General features: G+C 39.8%; 1 long non-coding RNA gene and 1 pseudogene across 1 annotated transcript in view; both read right to left on the reverse strand.

Moving 5' to 3' along the window:
• LOC118660303 overlaps positions 1–24,057 on the reverse strand; it is a 198,086-nt gene that overhangs the window by 103,131 nt on the left and 70,898 nt on the right. The gene's annotated exons all lie outside the window — the stretch shown is intronic.
• On the reverse strand, positions 18,707–20,169 carry LOC118660301 (annotated as a pseudogene).

Below are 24,057 nucleotides of genomic sequence, written 5' to 3' on the forward strand. Positions count from 1 at the left end.
TTCATGGCCCAATAGCTCATTTATTTTTAGTACCAAATAATATTCTATTGCCTGGATGTACACAGTTAATTTATCCAGTCACCTACTGAAGGAATCTTAGTTGCTTCCACGTTTTGGCAATTATGAACAAAGTTTCCACAAGTATTCACATATAGGTATTTGTGCGGGCATAAGTTTTCAACTCTTGGGTAAATACCAATAAGCATGATTGCTGGGTTGTATGGTAAGAGACTTGATTGTTGTCATTTGCTGATTACCAGGAAAGAAAGGAGGGTAAACTTTGGGGGAGGGAGGACTTTTTCTCATTCCTGAGGCTTCTGCATGATTTTCAAGCAAAGTAGAGCCACTATATTCAAATAAGTGAAGATGCGCCATTTCTACAGCCCAGCAGATTTAAGGGAATTAGGATTTCAAAGTTCACAAATATATTTACCCAGGTATCCCCAGCCCAAGTGTCAGGGCCCCACTCCCCACCGCCATTTAGGCACTGACATTGGCTTAGGAGAACTTCCAGGATATGTGTTCAACCTTCTCTGAAGCTCCACTACCCCTTTGATTAAGTCGTGAACTTGATCCTCTTCTTTGTCTGCATTTAGGGAAATTCAAGAGATTAGGATTTCTCTAAATGCTACCAAAGAGGTCCTCTAATTTTTACATTCTGCCTTGTGTTGGTAATTAATCACCCGAGCCTGTCATCATTCCCTCTTTGATGAATCAGTGGTGCTCAGCAATAGCCATCAATTCCAAAGTTCCCATAATTACAATTCCCCTCGTATTTCCCGATACCATTCAGGATACCTCCTTCCACCAAAATCCCAATTCACTTTACCACTAGTCAAAATCTCAACAGTTACACAAGTACAACCGGACATGAACTATATATATTCTATTTATATGTAGCATTCAGCTAGCAAATAATTCTTTTATGAGAGTCTGTTTCCTGTGACAATTCCTGGTACCAAGTGTCTTCAACTGGGTTCCCTAAAAATAGTCTCTGAAATGGCATGTTGCATGCAAAAAATATTTCCGGACTGTTCTTGAAAGAGATACCTGTCAGGATATGAAAAAGGTAGGATTGACAGGGGCAGAAGCTGATCCTTGAGAGGTTACAGGTGAATTTCAGCAGATTCTATGGTGAGTTCTAGAGCTGGGATAGCCATTATAGAATTGTCCCATAGAGTAAGAAGGACAGGCCTATGGATCCCTATAGAAGGCAAGCATTGATTGCAGGTATTCCCTTAGGAGGAGATGTGACCTTGGGGTAGACAGTGTCCTGCTGCTGAGGGCAATTCCCAGTGAGGAGAACAGCTTTGAGCCATCAGCATCTGTTTTCCCAGAAGCTGAGGTTGTGTACATCAGCCTTGAGGAGGGGATGTTGGCAGATCTTTACAGTATACATGACACATATATTATTTTATCTACACTACAACCATGTGCAGCCTAGAGTTTCCATCCTGGTTGCTTTCCCTGCCTCCAGAAAGACAGTCTTTTTTTTCCCCCCCATGAGTTACAGAAAAGGAATTGACTCTCAGAGAAATTAAGCCCTTGCCTGAGGTCAAATGAGTTTGTGAGTGACAGAAACAGCAGGACCAGGCAGGCAAGTTGGGTAGATGACTCTGAGTATCAAGGAAGTGGTGGGATCATAGTCATCCATGGAGCATCTGAGCTACGTACAATAAGTCTGTAGAAGAGCTTCAGCATTTGAAGTCCAAAAGACTTACGAAGTTCACGGTCATAGCAACAACGGAAAGTCTGTGGCACAATTTCTCTGACACCTGCAAGAGGGCTTCTGCTTGTTTTTAAGAAGTAGCAGCTAGGCCAAGCAACCCAACCCAACCTCCCAGAAGAGACCTACTGTCATTAAAGGGCCCCTGCTAGGCTCTGTCTTGAACTCAACGCTGCCTATCTTCTGAAAGTATTATGTTGCCTCATGGCCTATGGGGACAAATACCCAGAAATCTCCAGTCTCAGACCCCACCTTGTTTTCTTTTCATTTTCTCAGCCTTGGGCAGACATCATGGTCATTCTCAAAGTCAGCGACATCCGTCACAGTTCTTACTCTAGGAAAATGTGTTTACAACATTACTTTCTCCTTCACTGTTACCTGTGAGATGTCCTTGCGGAAAGATCCACCTATATTGCCACATCTGCTATCAGCTATTCCTTCAAAGCATATCAAAATGTAAATTAGTCTCAGAGTTTACCAGAGATCAACTTTCAGTGGCCAGACTCTCCTTCCAAATCACTGTGGTCAATTCCCTTAGTTGGTGCTAATGAAGCTCTGGTTTTGTTACCGTCAATTAGCTTTGTGCTCTTCTCTCTAACTATAGGCCACACTCCCAAACCCAGGCAGCTTTGTCTCCCAGATGCAGACTGGGCTGTTGGGGAACAGACCACGCATGTAGATGGACCACAGGGGGAGATCACAGCCCAAAGGTTAACCTCCTGATAGCAGGCCAACTGTCGTAAATCTCCGTGGGGAAATAAAGTCATTGTGAGGGACTATGAGTGCTTAACAATTATTTGTGAAATTAATGGACAAACTTCTTCAATGGCATAATTGTTCTCTGCCTTTCACATGTCTGCCCATGGCCTGTCTGTTTCTGTGAACTAAAAAATAATGCTGAGCAAAGCTTTCCCTCCACCTCATCCACTGGCAGAAAACATATCATGTCTCCGCACACCAGGGATACCCAGCGACCTGCTGGGGAGCGTGAGCTGGAGCAGTTCCTATGACAGCACGTGCCACTTTCCCTTAATAAAAATTACCAAACTGAAAACAGATGATAACCGCAGATGCTGAGGATCTGAAACATATAAACAGTCTCCTTTACTTGGTGCAGTTTTTTTTCAATGGCTCGGTCTTTTTCTGACCAATTGGTGTGTGTGTTGCCCTTGCGTTAATGACGACTGTGGGAGGCTGTTGGCCCAGTGCTATGCACAAGGTTGTAGCCTTAAGGAAAAGCTCCCTGGGGCACTGACCAGACTTGATTAAATGGCCGGGTGGTCTGCTTCAGAAGGATCCACTTCACACAGGGGGCCTCCTTTGATTGTTTCTACTTTGTCATCAGAGAGAAACGTGGGAATCTGGTCTATTTGCCCGAATCTTCCTGTGTTATAACAGTTCTCCCTGTCTTACACTCTGTTTCCCCTTTAGGCCACCCTATCAGTCAACAATATTTATTAAAACTCTGTTGTAGGCAGAACACCAGCACTAGATTTCCTGAAATATAAAGAAATAAGCAACATAATCTCGGCCTTGGAGAAGCATATTCACTACTATAGGAGAAACCACATAAGCATGAAGCAACTTGACATTTCGTGAAAGCAATAGTATACCACAGTATAAAATGTCATTATAAACTGGAAAGCAATAAAGCACAGGCAAAACACAATTAAGCAACATTCATGTAAACAGGCCTCTTAGAGGAGGAAAGTTCTGAAGAAATCATTGTTAACACCTCCATATATTGTGTCCCAAGTTGCAAATAATTCAAATTATCAGGTTCCTTTGACTCTATCTTCAAGTTTTTGTTTTCCTACTTCACCTCTAATTTCATAACAAAATTTAGATAAATATAAAATTGAAATAGAAGCAATAAAAGTCTGAGAAGAAAATATGCAAAAAATATTTTGTAAAAAGGAGAGAGCACTTTTTGTTTTATGAAGCTAGTATTACCCTAGTACCAACACCAGACAAAGATGGTATTAAAAACAAACAAAACAACAACAACAAAAACTACAGACCATTAGGTCCCAAGAAATTGTACACCATGACCAAGTGGATTTATTTCAGACATGTAAGAAAGTCTTGCTAAAAATCTGAACATCAATCAATGTGATCCACTATAGGAAAAAGAGTAAAAAAAAAATCGTATGATCATATCTACTGACAGGAGAAAAGGCATTTGATAAAATTCAACACCCATTCATGCTAACAATTCCCAGAAAGCCAGGAATAGACGAGAACTCCCTAAACATGATAAAGAACAGCTACAAAAACCTATAGTTAATATTATATTTAGTGAGAAAAAAAAAATGAATCCTTTCCTCTTAAAAGCCAGTACACGGTAAGGATACCCACTCTTATTTAACACTAGAGGCCCGGTCACGAAAATTCATGCACTGGGGGGCCGGGGGGGGGGGGGTCCCTCAGCCCAGCCTGCACCCTCTCACAGTACAGAGGTCCTCAGGGGCCTAAGCCTCCCTCTGTCTGGCCTCCCACAGTCTGGCCTCCCTCTGTGGGAGGTGACTGGCGGGCCAATCAGGGGACAGTGCCAGCTGGCGAGCAGCCAGCCCTGCCCCCCAATTGCCCCTCCACCACCAGCAGTTGCCACCTCCACCCGCCCCCCCCCCCATCACTATCCCCTCCCTCGGCTGGCCCGCTTGCTGGCCCCACCCCCCCACCGACCATTCCGCGATTTGGTCATTTTGCATATTAGGCTTTTATTATATAGGATGATACTAGAAGTTCTAACCACTGAATAAGGCAACAGAAGTAAATAAACAGCACACAGATTTAAAAGGGAGAAATTAAGCTGTCCCTAACTGCAGATGACATGATTTTCTATGTACAAAGTCCCAAGAAATCTAAAATAAAAATCCTAAAATGAATAAAGATATAAGATCAACATATAAAAATTTTATTTCTATATGATAGAAATGAACTTGTGGACACAAATTAAAAATGCAATACCATTATGCCTACACAGAAAAAAATTAGATATTTAAGTATACATTTAACAAAATATGTATAGAACTTGTATGCGGAAAACTACACAAAGCCACCTGGCCAAGCATGGTTCAGTGGTTGAGCATCGACCTATGAACCAGGACGTCACGGTTCGATTCCCCATCAGGGCACATGCTGGGTTGTGGGCTCAATCCCCAGTGTGGGGCGTGCAGGAGGCAGTGGATCAATGATTCTCTCTCATCATTGGTGTTTCTATCGCTCTCCTCCTCTCCCTTCCTCTCTGAAATCAATAATATATTAAAACAAAAAAGAAAGAAAGCTACACAAAGCCAATAGAAGAAACCAAATAAAGAGAAAGATGTTCACGGATTAGAAGACTCAATGTAGTACAGAAGCGAAGTCTTTCCCAAATTAACCCAAAGGGTTAATATAGTTTGATCAAAAGCCCAGCAAGATTTTTTTTATATTTTATTGATTTTTTTGACAGAGAGGAAGGGAGAGGGATAGAGAGTTAGAAACATCTATGAGAAACATCGATCAGCTGCCTCCTGCACACTCCCTACTGGGTATGTGCCTGCAACCAAGGTACATGCCCTTGGCCGGAATCAAACTTGGGACCCTTGAGTCCACAGGCCAACACTCTATCCACTGAGCCAAACCAGTTAGGGCCCAGCAAGATTTTTTTTAAAAAATAGACAAGATTATTGTAACATCTATATGGAAAGGCAAAGTGACTTAGATTAGCTAAAAACATTTTGAGAAAAATAAGTGTCAAGAGTCAGTCTACTCAATTTGAACATGACTATATAGCTAATCAAGAAAGGGTGGCCTTGATGGAGTAATAGACACATAAATCAATGGAACAGAATAGACAACCTAGAAATAGACCCACACAAATACATCCAACTAATTTCTTACAAAGATGCAAAAGTAATCCAATGGAGGAAGAAATGCTTTTTTAATAAATGATGCTGGAGCAACTGCACATCCACAGGCAAAGCATGAATCTCAACCCAAACCTCACACCACACACACACACACACACACACAATGTACTCAAAATGGGTCCAGGCAAATTTAAAACATAAAACTTTTATTTAAAACATAAGAGAAAATGTCTGGTATCTATAACCTCATAAAGAGTCATTAAAGTTGACACCAAAAAGAAGATCCTTAAAAGTAAAAACTGAACTTCATCTAAATTAAAAACTTTTTCTCTGAAATACCCTGTGAAGAAGTTGAAAATATAAGTTAAAGGGTGAAAAGATTTGCAACCCAATATCAGATAAAGTTCTAGTATGTAAAATAAAGAGCTCTTAAAACTCAACATTTTTTTTAAAAGTTCCAATTAGAAAACGGACAAAGGACTAAGACAGATGTTTTATCAAAAGAAGATAAACAGCAAATAAGCACATGAGAATAAGGTCAATATTCAGTGAGACACAGAATCCATGAAAGAAAAGATAAATTTGACCTCATAAAATAATATATATGTAGTATATGCACGACAAGCATTATTTAGGCATAGAATAGCAAACAAATGAAAACCTGGGGCTGTGTGTGTGTGTGGGGGGGGGGGTGTAGAGGAGGGAGAGGGGGCCTGGCCAGTACACTCAGTGGTTAGAGCATCAGCCCACACACTGAAGCCATGGGCACGTACTTGGGCTGCAGGTTCAACCTCCAGCTGGTTGGGGCAGCTGGTCTGGCCGCATGTGGGAGGCACCCAATCCATGTGTCTCTCTCACACTGATGTTTTTCTCTCTCTCCACTTCCCTCCCTTCCACTCTCTCTAAAAATCAATGGAAAAAAATATGCTTGGGTGAGGATTAAGACAAAACACACAAAAAAAACCTGGGGGGGGGGCGGATTTTGGTAAGGTGTATGAATTACAAAGTAAGCCCACCAAATATAAATTTCCTTTCATTCCCTAAAGAATTCCAATTTTGATTGAGGCAGCCATGTGTTTTTCCAACATCCTTTGCATCTAGGGGTGAGTATAAGATACAGTCAAGCCAATAAAACATAAGCAAAGGCTCTTGGAAAGCCCCCCATAAAATGACAAAGTGTGGCAGAAAAAGTCCTCCTACTTGCTTCCTGCCTGGACTTTCTTCAGTGCCTAAAGGAGCGTGGCCGTCTTGTGATATGAGGACAAAAGCCATTTGCTGAGATATGAAAAGATCTCACCAGTATTTTCCTCAGTCTGCAGACAAGAAGGAAGCCATCTAAGAAGCTATTTCGGTAATTCAGTTGGGGTTACCTCAGATCTGAGAAGGAGAGGAAAATTATCCATAAAACACGGTGATGTGCCATCACCAGACAAAAAGCCATTCCAATTATACAGTGAGTGGAAGTAGAATAGGCTCTTTTCAAAGGTGGAACAGAGCCGTGTGAGAGCCAAGTGCGTGTTTACCTAGAACATTAAAGCCTCAATTCTGACCTATCCTTGACAGCCGGGGCAAGCAATCTGATTCACAAACATTTGACGTGTTTCCTTCTTGACTTTAACATAATTTATATATTTTTATATTCCATTACATATCAGCATAATCTACACATAATGGCAAGATTTAAAAGATGATATAGGTTATTTAGACAAAGATTTCAAGAAACACAGAAATGATTATTTCATTGTTCTCAATCATTGCTTAGTCTCTCCTGTTTTGGGCTGCCAATTTAAACTAATACTTTAATTCCCAATACATTTATTTCCCTTAGCTTGCCTAAAGCTGGTCAGGTCCCTATTAATCTCAAGAACCCTGAGCACATTTCCCAGGTGCTGAAACCTCTGCGCTTTTGCTCTGCTGGGGCTCTAATGGCCCGGAAAATATAACTATATATGTGTTTGTTTTCTGCGTATTCCAAGAAAAGCCTGATGCCTTTCCTATACAATGAGCCCCCATCCAAACAATCAGCTTTTCTTCAATTTTCTCTTGTACAGTCAGCGGCCCCAAAAGGAAGAACATAACTAGTCTTATTTAGTGTTTGCCAGGCGACCCACCTTTGCCAGCCCTTTTCCCTCAGGGCATACATCCTTCCGTTCCCTGCCTCTCTAGCACTCTGCGCTCTGACCCCCCAAAAAGCGCTCTGGTGCCCTAGAATACTCATTCAGCGTCTCCCTGGGCAGTGCAGCTCATCATGTGCAAGTTAAACAGATTTGGTGTTAACAAAATCCTAGCCAATATTCGAACTTTGATTGTGTTTTAGTCACCCAGAACATAACTTTTTAAATGGAAATAGAAAAAATAGATTTAAATCTGGAAAGATATTAGATATAACCTATAATTTTAAGAGAAAACTAGCCTGGTTAGGTCACTCAAAGTTTGCAGTAGGGCCAAAAGGAAATTTTTTCTCTACACTGTTTTCTGTTGGAAGCTACTAAGCACTTTATATTTCCAATGTGTATCTTCACTTTGGAATCCGAATAGAAATGCCAGGCAAGGCTTTGCAAGGCAATAGCAAATCTCTTTTCACGTCAGTTGAATCCCAAAGGACAACTTTTAGATTTTGAAAAATATACTAAGTATATTTTTGATTTTTCAATTTATTTTATTAATATCATAATATTAACTTCTTCTTTTAACTATATGCTTTAACAAGTATGTTATTTTTATTGTAAAATGAAACCAAAGCTGTATGTATGTGTGTGTGTGTGTGTGTGTGTATCTCCCATATTGTTGGTATCTGTGGGTTCTGGTATCTTTGGGATCTAAGATAATCTATAGGAGAACATGATTTACATTGAAAATTTTTATTTTGTAGTCAACTCTTCAGGAAGCTGGAAGAGTCAAAGAGAGAAATACCTGTAGATAAAAACAAATCTATGGCATTAGTGTGAACTATTGATTTAAAAAACAACAACAACAACAAAACACTATACAAATGGAGGATTCGAGGCCAGCTCAAAGAACTAGTTACAAATAATATAGTTCAAAATCCCTTAGCTAAAATCCAGGTGGCAGTATGTATTTCAAAGTTCAGAATTTGGAGATTTTACAAAGGTAATACAGCACATCTGCTGCTTATTACATAACAAGCCAGCAGAGTCTGGCACTGTTCCCTTGAATCAAACACATTAATATTTCTGCAATGAAAAGCACGAATACTCACACTAAATGAAGTAAGCAAGACTATAAATAGACTCACATCAGTTCTAGGCAGGTTTTCTACCAAATTTGTTCAAGTCAGCTCAAGTTTTGCCATCAAATAGAGTAGGGAAAAAAACTAGTGTTCTAAGCTTTTTGTATGTCAGAATTGTGTCTAAGGGATTATGAACCTAATATATTGCCATTGAAATAATTTTGTCTTGGGACTCTACCTCTCATTACTTTACTAAGCAATTCTATATTTTAGCATCTCTGAGTTTCTGAATGGGGCTCTTTGGAGTATCTGATTTTGTTTGCTTGACTGGGGGTTCTTTGATAAGAGATTACTATAGACTTCACTTTAAACAGTCAACGTGGTAGACAAATCAAATCATACTTTCCATGTGCTTATGAGGCTGGCTGTGTAAAGTAACCTTGTCAAAGAAATGGTCATTCCAGAATTGATGTTTTGTAAGTAGAGATTTTCACATATCAGAATTTCTTAGAATGGGCCTATTTGTATGGTTAAATCAGCAAAAGGCAGACCAAAGTCTATAGGCTATAACACTAAGAAGTAACTATAATGCGGGCATGGTTTATCAACTCCCTCTTTGTTTAGAGGGGAGGAGCAAACATACACACACACACCGCTGGTCTCGAGTTCTCAGATTGTAACTACTGTAAGTATTGTTATCTCTCATGGGAGCTCTGACTCTTCTAACTTCAGTTTTTTAATTCCCTTCCTTTCGCTAGGGTTGTGGTAACATGCACCTCACTTTATTTGTGTTAGCATTGTATTAATAGTTTATTAAATCACTGTGGATATGCATTATAAATACTTCATATTTCGGTATTTAAAAAACAATGTTTCAAATAGAATGACTCAGAGCTTGAATGCCAGCATGAGCTAAAAATACAAATTCAAGGAGTTTCTTATCTTCTAGAGTAAAGGTTGCTAAAAACTTAAGGAGACCGACCTTCTTTCACTAGAAAAAGCTCAGAAATAATTCCTTATCATGTACAAGACTTGTAGATTTTGGAAAATTATCTCACATATAAAAATTTCCAATGATGTCATCACCACCAGAGAGACTGACTTTTATAATGTAATGATAGAAAGCACAGTTAGGGTTAGAAGAGAACCTGGCGCTAATCCCCCATTGCACAAGTAAGAGAACTACAGACTAGTGAGGGTGGAGAACTTTCACAGCATCTTCCCAAAGGTGAGTTCAGGTAATTAGACTATTTCGGGAAACCCTCTCAATTTAAAGCCTCAGAGGTGGGTTGAAATTTGCTCTAGGAGACTCACTGTTGAAGAAAATGGTGGAATGCATAGTAGTGAATACCATGCACTCACTAATTGCTGTCACTTTCTGAAAAATAAAATGCTGATTTTTCTATGCTTTCTTGAAATCTACAGGTATTTCTCTCTTTGACTCTTCCAGCTTCCTGAAGGGTTGAACATCACAATATAAACTGAAGGATATGACTTGCTGTTTTCCAAGATGTTCCCACAAGATTGTATTCTATGGGACAGGAAGCACTAGAATGATTCACTTAAGCTTTCTAACACGATCTGTAAAATAAGAACAAACTTTGCAACGGGTTTAAGATGATCATGATGTCCCCATTAAGAGTTCACTGGGCTTTGAAATGCCAGGAACTTGACATATTCTGCATCCTTTTGCCATGTTCCATTCCCAAATTAAGCTTCATATTGACTGCCAGAATATACTACCATTAATAGGCATTTTCCTTGCCTGTCGACAGAGAAGCCAGTCTTAGCAGTGACTACATGTGGGGAGAAGGGGCAATACCTTCTAGGTTAAAACAGCACTCCTAAAAATACCTCACCATTTTAAGTAAAGAATTCTATTATTGCTTCTTTAAAAGTTTTATTGTGATATAATTTTCAATGTACAGAAAAGCTCTACGAATAGGTAGGAGAAGGAGCATACATACATTCTTTACCCAGATATGCTAATTATTTAAATTGTTAATACTTTTTCCTCCTCTCTCGCGCTCTCTCTTCCTTTCCCTCTCCCTTTATCTCTCTCCTTCAATATATATTTCCTAAGAGCAAGAACATGCTCTTACATAATTACAAACACATATCAAAATCAGCAAATTTAACATGAATACCATGCATTCACGAATTGTAGTCACTTTTTGAAAAATGCTTTTATATGCTTTCTTGAAGTCTATGGATTTTTAAATGATGATGGTTTTTAAATGCGATGTTTCAGTTGATTGGTCCTTAAAGCCAGTCACTTTTTAAACAGCATGCCTAAAAAGTTACAATTTAAGTAGGATCTAGACATTGGTGCATGTGTAGGCTCATACATTACTGGGCACTCTAAGAATGCCTATGGATCCTGGTTCAACCTGGTTCAACTATAGCTAATATCTACAAATGAACCCCATAATAGAAGAATTGTACAATAATATATGAAGCCTTATTAATCCACTGGAGATTTATTGGCATAATTACATGCTTGGCTTTCTGCTCACATTTTTAAAAGTAGGAAAAATTTAAAAAGTTGAAAGGACATGAAGAGACTGACATGTTGGGGAGAGCTCAGTACCACCCAAGAGATAATTTTCAATTTAGAAACTCAACAACTTTCTCTTTCACAAATTCTAGCCTTCATTGACTTCAAATTTCAGTTTCCCACTACTGTGACTTTGAATTTGAAATTATGCAGTTAGCTGAGTGAACTGTTTATCAAATAGTTTACCCTTAAAGTATGCATCAGTCTTACAATCTCTTTTGCAGAAACTAACCTATCCAGCTGGTAAAGTAAAGAGGAAAGGGTGAGAGTAATATTTATTGAGCTATTATTACTGTTGTTATTATTATTGTTATTATTATTATTATTATTATTATTATTTTAATCCCCAGGGAGATTAGGTGAGATGGCATAACAGGAATCTAAACCCAATATCAGTCCCCCAAAACCTGTGCTCTATCCTTGTTTAGGAAATAAGAATATTAGTCTCATCTTCAGAACAATGTCATGAGGATTTAATTTAAAAAGAGAGAGAGAAATGTTTTTTTAAAGTTCCTTGTAAACCATAAAGGGTTATGCCCACATAGAGCAGAGCGCATGGTCTCCTAAGAAATATTTTACTTGTAAGTTTATAACTTTTAAGATGTCCAAACTCAACATTAGCTCCAGGATATATTTGGTTGCTTCTGGGGGTTCCCAAATAGAGTCCTTCAAAATACACGGGAACATTTTTAAAATTTCACTTCCTGCTCCCTTCACACTTACCTCCATCCCCAAGCAGCTGCCCTGTCCTGAACCACATCTGAATTCTCTTTCCCCAGAACTGCCCCGTTCAATAGAGAAAGAGGCATGGCACATCAATTGCTCCACACAGCCAGCTGAGCACATAGCATGAGACATCCAGGAAGTACTTTTCAAGACCTTTGATTGCATTAAAATCATCACCCTTCTGTTTCCCTATAAATTGAATTTACTATATGAGCAGCAAGGAAGCTGCCATAAAATTTCTGACTCCATCTGGCAAACTCAGCGTTATAGAGGGGTTTCCATACCAAAGTGAAGGGTATTGTCAGGTTTGAACCTTCCCCAGAGAAACTGGGACACCAAACACAATTGGAGACAGGAGCAGCACATGCCGACCTGTGGTGTTCATTCTAAATGGATGGCACGTGAACTTCAAAGAGCATGTATGCACTGCACAAAAGAATTCAAGTCAGGGGTGGCTGGAACTGAAAGACAAACATTTCCATTTGCTAGGTGGGGAGCACACCGATTGCAGCGAGCCCCCCTCATCAAAATCAAGGCCTGGAGTAAAGAGTGCAGTGAACACGCAGAGCTCATTATTGTGCTTCCTAGTAAAGTGAACAAAAAGCATATTTCTGAAATGATGTTTATTACCATATTGTGTATTCTCTTAAGAGGCTGAACAGCTGCTGTCTAACCACTGTCTTAATGGGAAGCAAATTTAGGACTTTGGAAGCTTTTGATGGTATTGAGGATTGAGGGGCTAACAGGGAGAGAAGATTTCCTTCTCTCTCTCTCTCTCTTTCTCCTTCCTTATTTCCTTCCTTCCTTCCTTCCTTCCTTCCTTCCTTCCTTCTTCTTCCTTCCTTCCTTCCTCCCTCCCTTCCTTCCTTCTTTCCTTCCTTCCTTCTATAATTTTGCAACAATTTTAATACTGCATTAATGACTGGGTTATTTAACTGATTCAATGTGTAAGCCTCAGGTACATCAAGTATTAAAAAGACTAGCGTTTATGCAAAGATGAGGAATTTTTACTTTGCCCAAATAACTAAATCACTAGTGGCTCCAAAGCATTGTCCTCAAGAGGAATTGTGTTACCATCTTAACAGAAAGAACAAGGAATTCCACTTGTTTTTAGAACTTCCCTAAACTCACTGAACACTGAGTTTGCAGACTCACGTAGCAAGCTCACTGAAACACAGGATCGTGACTGAGTAAAACATAGCAGCTTATTTTCTCATCCATTCAATACATAGCGATGTTCTGGCACAGCAATTGGCTGGATTCTCATCACTAAAAAAAAAGCAAACTGCTCAGAGAATGCAACAAAGATTCATCAACCCAAGCCAAAAATGGACACATACAGAGTCTAATAGTGTCACAGCACACAGCAGAAGAGTGGTCACGTGACAGGTGTGATAGCCAAATGATGCTGGGCTGCCTTGGGAAAACAGCACAAACCCTCTGAAATGATGACTGGCATGTGTGAAGAGAGGAAAGGGCTCCTGGCCCCATTACTGATGATATGATGCCATAGGCTCAACACAGGCAGAAGTGGCTGCCCCAGGAGTCCCAAAAATGTTATTTAAGGCACAAAATGTCAATTATATCTCAATAAAGCTAGACAAAATTAATTTTAAAAAGAAATAAGGCAGTGATGGGAGGAAAGAGATACACCAAATAACTTGTATGAATATATGCATAACCCATAGGCACAGACAATAGAGTGGTGAAGGCCTGGGGTGGGGGGTGGGGGCAGGCTAGAAGGGGTCAATGGGGGAAAAGAGGGGACATATGTAATACTTTCAACAATAAAGATTTTTAAAAATAATAATTAAAATAAATAAGTAAATAAGAAATGCTAATCCACCACACACACATACACACACACACACACACACACACACACACACTTTAGTTTAAAAAAGTCAACCACAGGTCTTTAATCTCTGCTCCCAAGATTAAACATGCAGTTTTTAAGCACTGCATCTATAAACCTATAAAGAAGAAACGACAAAGGGAAAAAAACAAGGAATATATGAACCCAGTATTACCAAAAGAAGGCTCAGTGAATACCAGCACTTTAACCCAGAATAATTCTTCATATTGATACAGATTATTGTGGTGGCTACCATCAAAGTGCGAGTGTGTTTGGAACGATTTGGGTGATATTATACACTTTGGGGGAAGACTAATTGAGCCTCCTCACACTGTGGAACTTTAGATTGATCCCATTTCCTGATTTCTGAGTATTGCTTCTCATCATCCAACTGTAAAGCTTTGGCTCATCCCTGTTACATTTTGTAGTTACTGGGGGCTGACCACATCTGCAGCACAGCAGTGAACATTGTAGACCTCAAAGGAAAGTCATCCACATGAGATCCATCAATGTCAAATGCAATTAATTTTTAAATGGATACTTGGGTTTTAGGAGCACCCACCCAAAAGCTTTCACTGGAGATTGCCTGAGAGATGATTTCAGTTCTGCTCATCTTGGGCAGCTGCCCCTTCCATCCACACACTCCGGACAACCTGACACCCATCCCAATCTGCTCAGCCCATATGGACAAGGGTATCAAGTCTATACTTGTTCATGATCATCCCCCAAAATAAGAGATCACTGGGAGGGGGAGACAGTGCTTGTAAGAAACATCTCCATTACTTTACACCATGATTAATATTCTCTAATTGCCCTTTGAAATGTACAGATGTTAGGTATATTAGATATCAGAGCATAGAGTTTAGACTTCTCTATGTCCTATGTCATTGTTCATCTGTTATAACAATGTGTGTCGTTACATTGAGGTTTTCATTAGGTAGAAGCCTCATTTATAGTGAATACAGAATAGTTCATTTTCTACTATCATTAATTCATCGTCCTAAAATTCAGAAATGATTTGGTTCCTTTCATTTCTCTGCCCCCACAGAGGTGTCATTTCATTCACATGTGAACAGTTTTAGATCACTTGTATTACAGTTTTAGTGGTTTTCCCTAAAAGTAGTATAAATAGTATAAAAGTAGTATAAATAGTTTATCATCCTTTTGGGATTATGTAATCAAAACCAGAGCTGGAGTCTGAGTGGGATCCACATTACTTGGGTACGTGTGGCCAAGTGGTGGGGAAAGACTCTTGGAAGCCAGGTTCCAGTGGCTGAGGTGCCTCCTGGAAACACACACAACCTGAGTGGGGGGAGGAGTGCTGGTCAGAGGGGATGATTCTGACATGTCTCCAGTCTCCATACCAGCCCAGTACCCACCTATCCCAACCCTGAAAGGATGAAGGGTGTAAGTAGGGGGTGGAGTTCTTTCTCTGAGATGTCCGTAAGACTGTATCACAGAAAAGGTTGCTTTAAGACACCTCCAACCAAGTACAACACAACATTCTCCCCATCACAGAAAGTCACCCCATAGCTGGGCACCTCAGGGATTCAGAGTGTTGGAGGCAATACCAAGCAAAGCAGCATGGAACCTGAAAAGAGCTGAGGCAGAGTGAATTCATGTGCAACATCCCCAGCACCCCAGTGAGCACCATGGGGGAGGGAGGAGGTGAACATCAGCAAGTGAAGACAGCCGGCCAAGTCTGAGCTGTGAGGCTATTATAACCCATCCATACCAGGTGGTAAGTCTGGAAAAGACTAGTGTACACTGGTTGATGTTCTGTAGGGGGGTCTTATAATTAGACATTTAGGGATACTGACCAGTGAAACAGTTACCAGAAAAAATATACACTACTTAAATGCAACTGATTTTGAAGGTTAGAAATCAGGGTTAAGATTCAAAACAACAATGAGGTGCCATCTCACACCTGTCAGAATGGCTATCATCAACAAATCAACAAACAAGTGCTGGAAAGGATGCAGAGAAAAAGGAACCCCCTTGCACTGCTGGTGGGAATGCAGACAGGTACAGCCACTGTGGAAAACAGTATGGCGTTTCCTCAGAAAATTAAAAATGGAACTTCCATTTGACCCAGTAATCCCACTTCTAAGAATATATCCCAAGAAAACAGAAACACCAATCAGAGAGGATATATGCACCCCTATGTTCATAGCAGCACAATTTACAATAGCTAAGATTTGGAAACAGCCTAAGTGCCCATCAGCAGATGAGTGGATTAGAAAACTGTGGCACATCTACACAATGGAATACTATACTGCTGTAAAAAAAGGGGGGGGGAATTTTTACCATTTGCAACATCATGGATGGAACTGGAGAGCATTATGCTAAGCGAAATAAGCCAGTCAAAGAAAGATAAATATCACATGATCTCGCTCAGTTGTGGAATATAATGAACAACATAAACTGAGGAACCAAAATAGAACCAGAGTCATAGAAGAATCGAACAGACTGTCCAAACTATGAGGGAAGGTGTAGGGTGAGGGGGTAAGAGATCAACCAAAGGACTTGTATGCATGCATATGAGCAAAACCAATGGACACAGACGAAGGGGGGGGGGGGGGCACATGCTGGGGGGGTGGGGCAGTCAGGGAGAGGTCAATGGGGGGAAAAGGAGACTTATGTAATATTTTAAACAATAAAGAATTTAAATTAAAAAAAAAACATTCAAAACAACCATAAGAAATTAGCAATGGCCCTCTACATTTATCTGGAACTCAGTGCCACTACATGGTGAGTGGGTAGACTGACTACAGGTTTTCAAAGTGCTCTGTAGGAAAGGCCAGATAGACAAATATACATATGAATGAAAGAATGAATTATAAAGCAAGCCTTTGCTCCAGGTGATCTTATGGTTAAGCTTCTGGCTCTTAGAGGTGTTTAAAGTTCACCCTGCAATTTATCTGTTGACTCTCAAGCCCCACCTCCAAATGTACTGGACAAGCCTACACTTTCATAAGTAGCTTCCAGGCCCCTGCTGCTCCAAGCCACAAGGGACACAGGTACAGACAGGGAGCAATTCTTTCCAAAAACTCCTGGCCTGAAATTAATCACCTTAGGTATGAGACTGATGCTGGATTTCAAATATAAATTGAAAATGGTAAAATAATAACAACAACAATACTGAAAGGAAATGGCATGGGATTTTTTTTAATCCCCACTTTTTATGGAAAGGAATAAATGCAACAAGTTTCTTCTTTGGAAGTGATTTCTTAGGCACAGTCAGAACCCATAACAAGTGAGTTTAGATCAGCTAATTGGGCAATGAATTCAGAAAAAGTTATTTTCAAATCTAAAGACCAGGATGGGCTGGGCCAGGCCCTAGACTCCTGTATTCAGTGGCCATCACCAGACTACATGAGTGCCTGACTATGTTCAATGTAAAATAAAAGACACCCTAAGTCTTCCATCAATATACAGGCTGACTTAGAAGTACAATTTTAGTTTTCTTTTTTTAAAATACGTTTTATTGATTTCAGAGAGGAAGGAAGAGGGAGAGAGAGAGAGAAACATCAGTGATGAGAGAATCATTGATCGGCTGCCTCCTGCACACACCACACTGGGGACGGAGCTCACAACCCAGTCATGTGCCCTGACTAGGAAATTGAACTGTGACCTCCTGGTTCATAGGTTGATGCTCAACCACTGAGCATGCTGGCTGGGCTAGTTTTCTTTTTAAATAAGAACTTTAAAAAAAATCAAGTTTGAGACATAGCAACATTTATTCTGGCAAGATAGCAACCCAAACCTATGTGTCCAAAGGTAAAAGGCATTTTTTTAAAAAAAAAAAAAAAAAAGGTCATAGTACCAGAGAAAATCCACATTGAACAAAAGATATAATATGTGTAAATATTTTGAAATTATAATTTAAGCCATAAGAGTAAAAGCTGAAAAATTATGCTGTTTTTGCTCCTTCTCCTTCTTCCCTCAAATAAACTCATAGAAGTTACTATTAAATCATATTAAATCATACTCCAAAGATTGAGAGGATTTTCTCAGCACAAAGCAACAGCTATATACACATAAATGCTTATTTGTTAATGTAATAATTCCCTTGGCTCATCTAATGTGTAATGCACATGTCTTTAAAGACTACAATTTGGGGCAAGTGTATGCAAACTGAAAAAAAAATCAAGTTTCAAACCTATTTAAAACTATGTATAGGACACTCAGGTCATTTTTACTCTTAGTAAGATAAAGGTATTGCACTGTCCACCTCGACATGGGAAGAATGTACATTACCAGAGGCCAATTTGAGGAACTAGCCATAAGACATAAAGAGTACTGAATTTACTAATGGCTGAATAAGATAATTACAAATAAGTTTATGTTTACATTCTGCTGAAGACCTCTTTACAGTCTCAGCATCTAACAGTTTCGAACAGGATTCAAGAGTTCTATCAGGTTAAATGATAGCACAATGTTTTTAAAAGGAGCCTATTATTTCAGCTTAAGTCATTCAGAGCCAAAAATCTGAAGAATGACCACAATCAAGTCTTTATTTTTATAACTGTATAAATGTGATCCAAATGTGTCCACCACTAATTTTTCAAAGGAAAACATGCTATAAATAAGCCAACTACATCTGCTCACTGATATGTGTATGAACTCCTGCAATGTCTTGTTGGGCTTAATTACAGACCACTCACAGCAGTGTTTTTTGTAGAAAGTGTAGCATGATGTGAAACCATGTTAGCTTTTGCACATGCGTGTTGCACTTCTGGCTGATGAGGCAGACAGACTCTCAGCGTTACAGTTAAGCTGGGCTGCACCCGCCCCTTTAAATGACATCAGTATCAATGTCATTGTTCTGGTCAGACTTCACAGCTTCAACTTTCGGTACACTGGCAGACTTTGAATATCTCATCTTCATTATCTTCTTCAGCACTTTATAAATGGTGAAGATTTCTCCTCTGCTTCCTCCAACCACTTCATAAATGATTCTGCTTTGACACAAATCTCTTTAGCAAGTTCTTTTGAGACATGTGTCTTTGAGGCTTTTCTGACCGGTGGACGATCACCTCCTACACCAGGGGTCCTCAAACTACGGCCCGCGGGCCACATGCAAATACAAATATTGTATTTGTTCCCGTTTTGTTTTTTTACTTCAAAATAAGATATATGCAGTGTGCATAGGAATTTGTTCATAGTTGTTGTTTTTTAAACTATAGTCCGGCCCTCCAACGGTCTGAGGGACAGTGAACTGGCCCCCTGTTTAAAAAGTTTGAGGACCCCTGTCCTACACCAAAAGGTCTGCATCATACATCTCCTTCAAGATATGTGGAATCTGAAATAAGCTGAGCTTGGTGCATTGCTACCACACACTCCAAACCAGGAAGAAGACATTGTTGAGCTTTTCTGTTGTTGCGACAAAATCCTAGGAAATGCCCCCTGTATTTCTTAATCTGTTCTTTAATCTTCTCATTTAAAAAGAACTTCAGTCCAAAGAAGAGGGCCCATCACTTTTACATCCAGTCTTTCTGCTTCGGCAACAATTTGTCAAATGAGTGATGACGCCCTCCTCTTTCTTTTTCTCAACAAAATCAAACAGGATATTGACCCCATTCTTCAATAGTCCTTTCAAATCATCACAGTGTCAGAACTTTGGCATGGGCACTGATCTAATCCATTCTGCACCTTTGAATTCCCTCAGTTATATCCTTCCCCCAATCATCGTCCTCTTCTTCTCCCACAGCATGTGGAGGAGGATTGATGTCCTTTGGTGGTGGTGGTAGTGGTGCCTCACTGCTGGACACGGAGCCATTTTCCTTGTCTTTGCCCTTCCTATTTTTTTTCCTTCCCTTCCTTTCCTGTACCACTGTCACTATTCTCAGGTGGGTTTTTGAGAATGATGTGTCAAGCATGGCTCGATAACCACAGGCTTTACAAGAATTACCTGTTGTTTGCTTCTTTTGATTGACATGCAGCTCTGTTTCAGGATTCTCACACTCAGGACAGAGACCCAATTTTATAAAGAATCCATCCCACATGTCTTGCAGCTTATTCACCTCAGGAGATCCATTAACAATGTAACGGTCATCCTTAACATCAAACTGGGTCTGTGCTCCCAGCTCTCAACCAAAATATTTGGTGAGATACATTGGAGGCCAATTAAGCACCTTTGCAATATCAACCACATTGAGGGTGACTGTTGTGATTCCATCTGCTTTACCCTCGGCCTTGGCAATCAGCCTTGCACCGATGGAACTGATCTGGCATGTTGTGGTTGACCTTGACAGACATTTTAGCCTATTAGTGGAGTCATCCATAAGATACACAGCTTTTTAGTATCTTCTGTCTGTAGAAGAAGGGATGACATAAACAACTGCAAGAGTTCTTGGTCTCTGACAAGAAAAGGTTTTTGCCACTTGGGCTGTAAGCTCCTTGCTTGTATGGTGTGTTTCCCTAATACAGGTACCAATGGCTGCACAACAGCTTGTTTCCCCCAAAGAAAGACATAAACCCAACACCCAAGACTGGGATGAAGTGAGGCACGTGTGAACCCGAGGCCCAGGATGGAGGAAGCACAGCAAAGGGCAGCGGCAGGGAGGGGTCCACACCCTTCAGCACCCCGGTCCAGTTACCTCTGGAATGTTCTTGCTCTGTGGCATGGGCTTTAGAATTCATTTATCAAAAGGAAGGCGAACTAATCTAAATTAAATAGCCCTCTGTATTATATATAAATGGTCTTATGGGAAGGGAGTAAATCAGGTGATCCTTAATTCCACTGCTTTTAGAGCGTGAAAGAATTTAACTCAGTTGAACACATACTGAGTGTCACGTTAATGCCCCACATTAGGCTGTGACTGCTTAAGTTTATGTTAGATATTTAGGTTGTACCAAAAGGAGGGCTTTAGGTGCATGTATGTTATTAGACAGCAAAATTGGTTGGGAGGGAAAATAATGCTTATGAAGTATTTTTTTTATGATCTTAAGGCTAAATGCCAACCTGTCTGTAGAATGGATCTATTTGGATATAGGGGAATGTACCATATCACCTCTCATTTAACATTCCCTTTTAAAAAAATGTTTAATTCTGTTTAGACCTCTCTGAGTAAATTATAATTGTAGTAACTAAAACTTTATATTTGCCTAACATAAGTGGTGTTCCATGGCCACTTCCATCCCTTCACCAAAGAAAGGAAAGCAGATCTGGAATAAAGGCGCTCTCTTGCTACAGACAGTAATAGAAGCAAAACTGCATTTTGTGGCTGAGGGTCTGAATTAGCCCCTGGCTCTGCTACTTATCAGCCAGCGACTGCAGGCAAATTATACTTATATTTCATATATGTGTGTGTATATATAAATTTACATATATATAATTCATATGTTATATAACATTATGTAATTCTCATTTTTCACATGTAAAATGTGGATATAGATAATCACCATCTCTTATGAGATTATTCTGAAGACTAAATAGCTCTTAGACTATAAGCTTCCAGCACCTAGGTCTGTGTCTGGCATAGAATATAAGTTTAATAAATATTCATTATTGAATAAATGATCCAATATATTTTTCCATAATCACTAACAAACAATGAAAACTTGTACAAACTCCTTGGTCCCAAATGCACTTCTGTAAACATGATATTTTTCTCAAGAATCATATAAACTGTGTAATAGGCAAGCTTCATACTGTAGCTATAATCATAATCATTCGTTTTATTCTTATCCCAGGTAGCATTTGTTGGGACGTACTATGTGCCAAGCTCTGTGCTAAGTGCCTCACATTCTTATCTCACATAACCCTCCCAGTAATGCTGGGAGGCAAGAAGAATAATTTTCCTCATTTTACAGATAGGGAGACCAAAGCTAAAAGAAGGCTAAGTAACTTTTGCAAAGTCTCACAGCTCGTTATTGGTGGAACTCAAAATGAAAATACAGACATCTAAATCCAGAGCCCATTCCTGTTGGAAAGAGCAAGAGTTTGGAGCAAAGAAGTCTAGGTTTGAGGACCAGTACTGCCTCTTATGAAAATGAAAATATTGACAAAAACTTAACTTCTCCCAGCCTAAATAATTATATCTGAGAAAAATAAAACCTACCTTATAGGGTTATTGTGAGGACTAAATAAACAACTGTAATTTACTTCCCTATTATATTTGTGAGAGTAGTACCATATCTCACTAATAATTAAATCCTAAGTACCTAGCATATAACAGACCTATAGAAAGTTCTGCTAGATAAACAGAATTTAATGGGAAACTCTGTTGTGTAAACAGAATTCTGTTAGACAAATTAATATCGACATGTTTCTTTATAACTATAAATCACTTTACAAATTCCAATTATCATCATTATCAACAACTTTACCATGTATTGACCAAGAGCCTCTAGGCTGTAGAATCTAAGTGATTCCCAAACTCTTCCAATGAGCCTAGACTCCTGTACAATACAAAGGTGACTTTGAACATCACTGCCAGTGAAATCCTGATCTAAGCCCTAGAATAGGAGACAAGTAGCTAGCTGGTCACCCTAATTACCAACAGATGATTTCAGAAATGAGCTTTTTTTTAAGGAAGTAGTTGAAAAATCATTAGAAAAACATTCAAAATGTGGTCAACAGCAGGGACCCAGCATGAGGCTTGAAGCAAACAGTGGAATCTTTAGAAGCCCACTTTGTGTTCCCAAGGTCAGGGGAGCAGACAGAAAGCATATTGCAGCACTTAGCCACCACAGGAGCCAGAGTCCTCCCTCAGCCATCCTGGCTTTGGCAGGAAAAGGGATTATAATAAAAAACAAGGAAAGTGATAGCACCCAAAATATAAATATCACAACCATGGTCCTTATCAGATATGGCATCTCAGCTACTACCGGCAACCCATTTACAAAACAAAATTTATCAAATGTCTCTTATTCTGAGATGAGGAGATGAAACTACGGCTGGCCAGCTGTATCCTGAGGCAGGGTATCCGAGAAGTGCTGGCCACCTACCTTGAGGCTGCAGTCAGTACATCGCTGGGCTTTAATTGCTTAGAGCAGCAGATATTCGTAGGGCTTGGCAAAATCTAGAAAAGACCCGACCCCTGACCATTGTGTTTATGTGAATAAAGATGCCAAACAAGAAACGGGCTGAAAAAATATCAGAAGGAGTTCAAATATTAGCTCATGAGAAGTTACAGGCATATGGTTTCACTTGTAAATCCTTCAGGATTAGTCAATTCTTTCACTTAAAAATAGCTTTCATTAGATGACTCTGAACACAAAATAGTGGGGGGAGAAGGGGTTTATCTGGGTCAGAAATTCCTTTTGACCTGAACCTGAAATGCTACTTAAAAAAAAAATAACAATAATACATTTACTTCTAAATCCTTTCTTTCATGGAAATAATTACAATATATACCACAGTGTGTGTGTGTGTGTGTGTGTGTGTGTGTGTGTGTGTGTGTGTGTTGGTGGAAAGAATATCACCGAGGAATCCGGTCCCTGAAGTTCTGTTCCTGCCTCTGAGTCATCCCCTTTCAGTTTCTTTTCCCAAAATCACCATCACACCACTCCAAATTGGACATATATCGTGTTCCACACACTGCCAAATAGGTGACCTCATTTACTCTACTCATTATTATCCCCACGTTGTAGACCAAAACCTGATCCACAAGAAGCCAACCGTTAGATGCAGAGAAAAGAGCAGAGGATGTGGGTGAGAAGACAGGTTTGAGTCCCTGCCCCACCATCCACGGCTGTTTGGTCTCTAGCTTAACCTTTACATAAAGGGCATCCTGGCACACCCTGAAAATATGGGCTCTGCTTCCTTCTCTCCCCACGCTCAAGGACATGAAAACTCTCAAGTGTCAAGGATAGAATTCAAATTCAGATCTGCTGGTTTGAAAGTCGGTGTATATCATCTTTCTTTTTTCTGAGGAGTGGGTGACAAGTCTGCCCTGGGCAGGAAAGTGACGCAGAGTGTGCCAAGAACAGAGAGTGAAGAGAGCTCAGAGGCAAGGAACCAGCAGTCCTGCCTGCCACCAATGACTCATGGTACAACCTCCTACAAAGGCTTTACTTATAAAGCACATCGTTTTTCATGTATTTTTTTGCTAATTATAAAAGTATGCCGAGATGCTGAATGTGGAGTAACAGGCCTTTGCAGAGGTTTAGACTAAGGAGCTTTCTCACTCCAAAATAGGC

Source organism: Myotis myotis, unplaced genomic scaffold (genome assembly GCF_014108235.1).
Source record: "Myotis myotis isolate mMyoMyo1 unplaced genomic scaffold, mMyoMyo1.p scaffold_m19_p_7, whole genome shotgun sequence".
Lineage (NCBI taxonomy): Eukaryota > Metazoa > Chordata > Mammalia > Chiroptera > Vespertilionidae > Myotis > Myotis myotis.